We start from the raw sequence: 6,000 nt of genomic DNA, 5'->3' as shown, positions 1-6,000 counted from the left end.
GAGAGTTCATGGTTTTTTTTTTTTTTTTCCGGTACCGGGAATCGAACTCATGACCTTGCACTTGCCCGGCAGGTGCTGTGTCACTGAGCTAAATCCCCAGCCCTGAGATTTCATGTTTTAAAGATTTCATATATGGGGAAGATTTTCAACAAATGGAGTAGTTTAGTTACAAATATATGTCTATAGTATTAACCAAACCAGTGAATACAGTAATGCCCTGTAATTATCTATTACTTCTTATTTGATGGGTACTTTCCTAAACTTGTTATACATTTAAACCCCATTGGTCCTCGCTTCAACTCTGTGAAGTAGGTGCCATGTTTATCTCCATGTTATGGATGAGCAAACTGAGGCTTAGTGAAACTGACTTTGTAAGATTATCCGGATAAGGAAAAGTGAATCATGTTGCATTCAGCTTGAGTTCAGATGTAGGGTGCATAACTGGGACTCCAAGCAAGTATATTTTATAGGTTTACTCAGGAGAAAATTTTGAGAATGAGTTGGTGATTAGAAATGGAGTTATAAAAAGCAAATCCTTTAAAAGATATTTCTGTACCTGTAAAATTGATATTATATATCCACATATCCACACACAATGTATGTACATATACATTTACAAACACATGTATCTATCCATTTATGAGACCAAGTCAGATGGAGTGTTGCTAGTGGCAAATAAGTGAGCTAGAAAGGAGAGGATCATATAACTGGACAAGAATGAGCACTATACAACTGATTCTGAGAAAATTCCCCTGCTTTCTTCAGCCACAAGTGAAGGAGAGAAACATCAATTAAGGACCTACCCCAAAAGGGTTCATTTTAATGCTTCTGTAACTTTTCAAGTTGTGAACTAGATTTAAAATTTCTGCAAATGTTATGGAAAAATTCTGGGACAAAGACTGAGTTTACTGTAAAGATCAGAAGTCAACTTCCTATTACTCTATCTGTCTATAATTTGTGCACTTGGAAGTAAAAATTCTTTTGTAATCTGCTTATCTAATGCATTCCCAAATGGTATTATTTTGCCCATCCATCTCAGTTAACTTCACAAAGAACAAGAGTGGCCCAAAACAAGAACCATATCCACGGAGGGTCAGTGCAGCATCGCGTGAGTGGCCTTATTGATTTCCTTCTGGCTGGACAGTGTCGTCTTATGGATAGAGCTTGTATTTTTTTCTTCCAGTACCAGGAATCAAACTCACAACCTTGCGCTTGCTGGGCAGGCTCTGTGCCACTGAGCTAAATCCCCAGCCCCTAGAGCTTGTATTTTAAGTAAATACAGAAGTATTTAGAAGGTGCTAGCTCTTATGTTTATAATTTTTAAATTAAGGAAAATAATATGGAAAACTAAATTAAATTTACATCATTAACAAAGTTCTTCAGTTCCCAAGTGGAAGTAATTTAAAATTCAGTTTATTTTGTACCATTTTAGCTGATGAGTGATTAAAAGTGGCTTTATATGAGAAACTTAGGACTTTTAAAAAATAGAAATACAATTCATATTTTCCATTTAATTTGGTATGATTTTCTAAATTAAGCTATTAGCCATGAAAATAAAAATCTTACAGTCATTTGGAGGATATGAAGTTACCTTAACAGACTGGCATGTATAACTCATCACTACAATGACTGTGTCTGAAAAGTTATCTTAACTTTGTAGTGCTATAATCTTATCCCTTTTCCCATCACGATGTCCACTTTAAATATTTATAAAATGGTGCAAAAACTGTTTACTGAAGAGAATATTTGTTTTATAATTATTCATACCAGTATCCATTTTCACCAAGAAGATAGAGAAGGAAGCACTGAATAATACCGAATCTGGTGCTATGTATTTTTTTTTTCTTCTATTTGAGTGGTAATTTCAGGGTTGGAAACAACTTTAGAGATCTGAAAGCTTTGGTGAGCTGACCCAGAACTATCCAGGGTCTGTAATAGTCGGGACTTGAAACCAGTTCTGTCTCTTCAGGAGCTGTCAACTGTCTAAGCCTTTGGTTCATTTTTTTATCTGATCTTGGACACACTAGCTCTTGATTTAATAAAAATGTAAACCATTTGAGAATAGACTGCCACCTTACTTTGTTAGCTACTGCTATCAAATAGGGACTAAGTCACCTATGTGTGTTATCCACGGGGTACTATGAACACACAAAACCACAGACATAGAAGGGACCTTAGAAATTATCTAGCTCAATCTCCTTGGCTGTCAGGTGGACAAAATGAGGAGTTCATAGGGTTACACAGCTAGTCAGCAGCACATGTGATCCCCAATTCCAGATGGTTTGATCTCTAGTCTGGTCTTCTTATTTCTGTGTTATTTCCAGTGCAGTGTACATTTCTGGGGGTGGGGTGGGGGGGTGAGGCTAGTCAGGTGTTCAAACAAGGATCCAAACATTGTTGAGGCCTATTGACTCTTGTTCCAGTTGCCTTATGGGTGGTTGAGACATTGACAAGGCATAAATATTTGCCAAAGAATCATGAATAAGCTCAGCTGGGAATAAACTTTGATATGCAAATGACAGAGGTGGTTATAAACATGAAAAAAGTTTCTTTCCTTTTGTTTCTTTGAAAATTTTTAAAATCGGTGATAAGAACACATGGAGTCAGGCACATGTTTAAGAAAATAGCATCTTCTGTGGGCTCTTGTTGCTTTTGGGAATACTGCATGCGAACCGGGGCTTTGATAATTTCTGCAAAGCATAGTGGCACGAGGAAAGAAGGCTGCTTGCTGACAGTAACCTACAGACAAACGAAAACCCGGGCTGTGTCCTGAGAGTTTTAGGTAAGCCAGGCTCATAATTTGATTTGAGAAGAGCTACTCCAGGCTACTGTGTAATTACAGAAGCATTCACTCGGCTGGCTCCTGTTCGCCGCACCACGTTCTACTTCATTGCCCTTTATACTAAAGCCCCTGTTGATGAGAGGGCGGAAACAGTAAGTACAAATAAAGCAATTAGCAGGTGGGGAATGCTACCACTGTTTAAGGATAACATGCAATCTTTATTGGTACTTATTAAGTAGAAGTCTAGAGCTTAGAGACAAAGGGAAATATCGCAAGCCACAAAAATGAGGAGCAGTGTGGGAACGAGAAGAACAAGGGGGAAATTAGACCAACGTATCTATTTGATATTTCAGAATCTAACCCCAAAGACTAGTTTAAAAAATGTCATTTAAAAAACCTCCATCGTGTTTATGTTGCAGTGAGTTCCATTCTCAAGTAAAATTTGCCTTTCTAGAAGAGTTTTCTTCCTCCTTCTGTTCTCTTTTATCATGCGAGTTAATTTGAAAAATATTTTTAACAGTTATTATTGTGTTCAAGGGAGTTTTGAGTTTGGGTTGTAGTCAAACCCACCAGCAGGGGGAGTTAGGATAATTAGCAAACCTTCTTGGTAAGGTCCTGACATTTACAGCGTAGATTCATAGACACGGTTGGCAGCATTGAAAATGCCCAGGGTGGATAAGGGATATAATGGGTGAAATCAAGAGGACTTCAAAAAAAAAAAGAGGACTTCAAGTGTTCTTGAAATCCTAGCACAGCTATTGAAAGTGGACAAGAAAATAGGACACAGGCTTTCTGTGTCCTTTTGCAGAGAATTCCAGGCACTCTGGCTCTCAGTTTATTCATCTGAAAACAGGGATGATCCAACCAGAATGTTATAATCCTTGTAACTCCGTGGATGGCATTGCTCATTCTGATCTTACCTCATTTTGTGTGACCAGGTAGTAAGGCAGGGTATAAATGATTACATTCCTCTCAGAACAGCCCAAAGAGATGCCTTGCGTCTGGTTTTGGTCATGTTCTTTTGTCTTGGGATCTCTTACTAATTAAAACTCTGCTCACCAGTTCAACTACTGAAGCGGGGCATATATTCTGACTTGAGTGGTAGATTTCTAGTTGCCTCATGTAAAATGAAAGCATGGGAGTTGGAGGAAAGAATCAGTATGTTTTGCCTTTGATTTAGAGATTGGTGGGGACTTAGAGATGGTGGGAGGGTACTGTGGACTGAGATGTGCACAGCTTTCTATAAAGGTAAATTTGCTATAGTAGGGGTGGCTTGCATGCTAGAGCACCAATTGCTATTGGAACATTAAATTCTTTTCATCCTAGGGAAATTATAGTTCCTTTCAGGGGATACTTTTAGTGCTCAATATAGGTTTTTCATCTTCCTCTTTCCCATTCTTTCATCAACTAGCAGCCACTTGAGGTAAACACGGAAGATCGAAAGTAAAACCTCTTGGGCAATGATACTGAAGGAATGTTCATTTCATCCTTTGGTAGAAACTACAGCACCTGGATAGGGCAGGGCATTATCTCAGAAAGACTAAAGGCCAAAGAGGACAGGACCAGACCTTCCTCAGCTTCACTCAAGGGAGGTGACTCACTAGGAAAGCAGGCAAAGAGAATGTCACGAATTGCGCAGTGGTCACTGCCTTGCATCTTTGTTACCTTTTAATAGAGCTAGTAAATATTAGAGTGTGTATGTCATGAACCTTCTTTGGAAAAGTGTAAATTATGTGTTTAAAGTGGTTTTCGTCTGAGGATTACCATTATACTTATGTACTTTTATTATACTAGTACTGGATGTGCAAAACCATGAAAAGTTCTAACTGATGCCTACTAAGTCAAAATTTCACAGAGGTACAGAATTCCCACCACCTGTGAGCTCTCTCACTGCCACCATCATCATCATCACTGCCATACCCTGGGTTAGTTGTAGTCTTTCATAGTTTTGTAAGGCATTTTCATGTTCATGGATTCAATTCTTCTTAACAACTTTATGTATTATGTAGGTTAGATAATATCATAGGGGTTTTCGTAACTATTAAAAATTTGATTTTTATTAGTGCATAGGTGCAGTATATAAGGGTTATATTGCACCATGGGGAATCGGTGATGTCCCTAACACATCTTCATGGTTTTGAAGGTAAAGAAATAGACATGAAGAAGCTCTCTGACCAGCACAAGCTGGCAGCTTGGAACAGTAGCCCAGTGCCGAAATCAGTCTGAATCAGAACTGGTCTCTACCTGTTCTTGCTTTAAAGATGCATGTGCAAGAAACTAGAATTTGTTTCAGTAATTACCCAGCTCTTAGGAATTGTTAGTACTTTGTCAAAAAATGAATAGAGCTGAAGATTCACACATTCTCTTGAGAGCGGGCTCTGGGAGTCTTGGTATTTTAGAAATGTGACAAGCAGCGGAACAGGATACAAAGAATGTGATTCATCTTTTTACCACCCCTTTTCTTACCTCGACGTTGTCAGGTTAAGAAAAATAAAGCATGGGCAAACCCAGGTGGTTGTGGTTGAACAGAAGGATGGGTGACCCTCCCTGCTTAAAGGCCTCAAATGCAACTCCCGGCATTGCCGCTCTTCTCTAACGTTCGTCCTCCTCCTGGGAGTAAGCCCTTGATGGTGCTTGGAATCCACATTGGGAATTTTTCTGCTTTGGCAAACTCAGAAGTATACATTTCTGCTGCCCGTTTTGTCTCGTCCAGTCTCAACTCCTAAAAATTTCTTTTTCCTCTACTTAGTGAAATGCAGTTGACAGCGAGTCAGTGCAGTTTATATTGATGGCAAAACTTCAAGAACATACCCATTGGCATTTTGAAGCAGTCTGCGTTTAGAATAAGCACTCCCGCCTCAGTGTTTATAAAGGTCTGATGCAGTTAAAAAGCAAGTGACTGCTGCAGATTCTTCCTAGTGAAGGAAAACATGGTCTTTATTTGACTGTGAATGGAATCACAGATACCCACAGTCTTCATCAAACACAGATTCTCCAGCTCACAGTCTCCCGCATGGTTGCCTTTTAGGCTTTCTTGTCCTCCTCACGGTAGCATGAAGCCTCTGGGAGCCTGGCCTGGAGGAAGCCAAAGGGAATTATCTCCTTACAGGTCATCAGCAGTGGACCATGAACGATGACTGATGCTTCCAGGTTGCCGGGAGGGAGTGGCCACACTGGATAACATCTGCCACTCCTGCAGGAAATGTGGGGCATCCCAT

At 39.5% G+C, this 6,000-nt stretch overlaps 1 long non-coding RNA gene across 1 annotated transcript in view; it reads left to right on the top strand.

Moving 5' to 3' along the window:
* Window positions 1–2,592: 2,592 nt before the first annotated feature.
* Window positions 2,593–6,000, top strand: part of LOC102024234 — a 73,735-nt gene continuing 70,327 nt past the window's right edge. Inside the window, exon 1 of the long non-coding RNA XR_260703.2 lies at window positions 2,593–2,782. This is a non-coding gene — a long non-coding RNA (uncharacterized LOC102024234). The remainder of the gene's footprint in view (window positions 2,783–6,000) is intronic.

Source organism: Chinchilla lanigera, unplaced genomic scaffold (assembly GCF_000276665.1).
Source record: "Chinchilla lanigera isolate Chin_1 unplaced genomic scaffold, ChiLan1.0 scaffold00019, whole genome shotgun sequence".
Lineage (NCBI taxonomy): Eukaryota > Metazoa > Chordata > Mammalia > Rodentia > Chinchillidae > Chinchilla > Chinchilla lanigera.
This window is presented reverse-complemented; position numbering and strand designations above follow the sequence as displayed.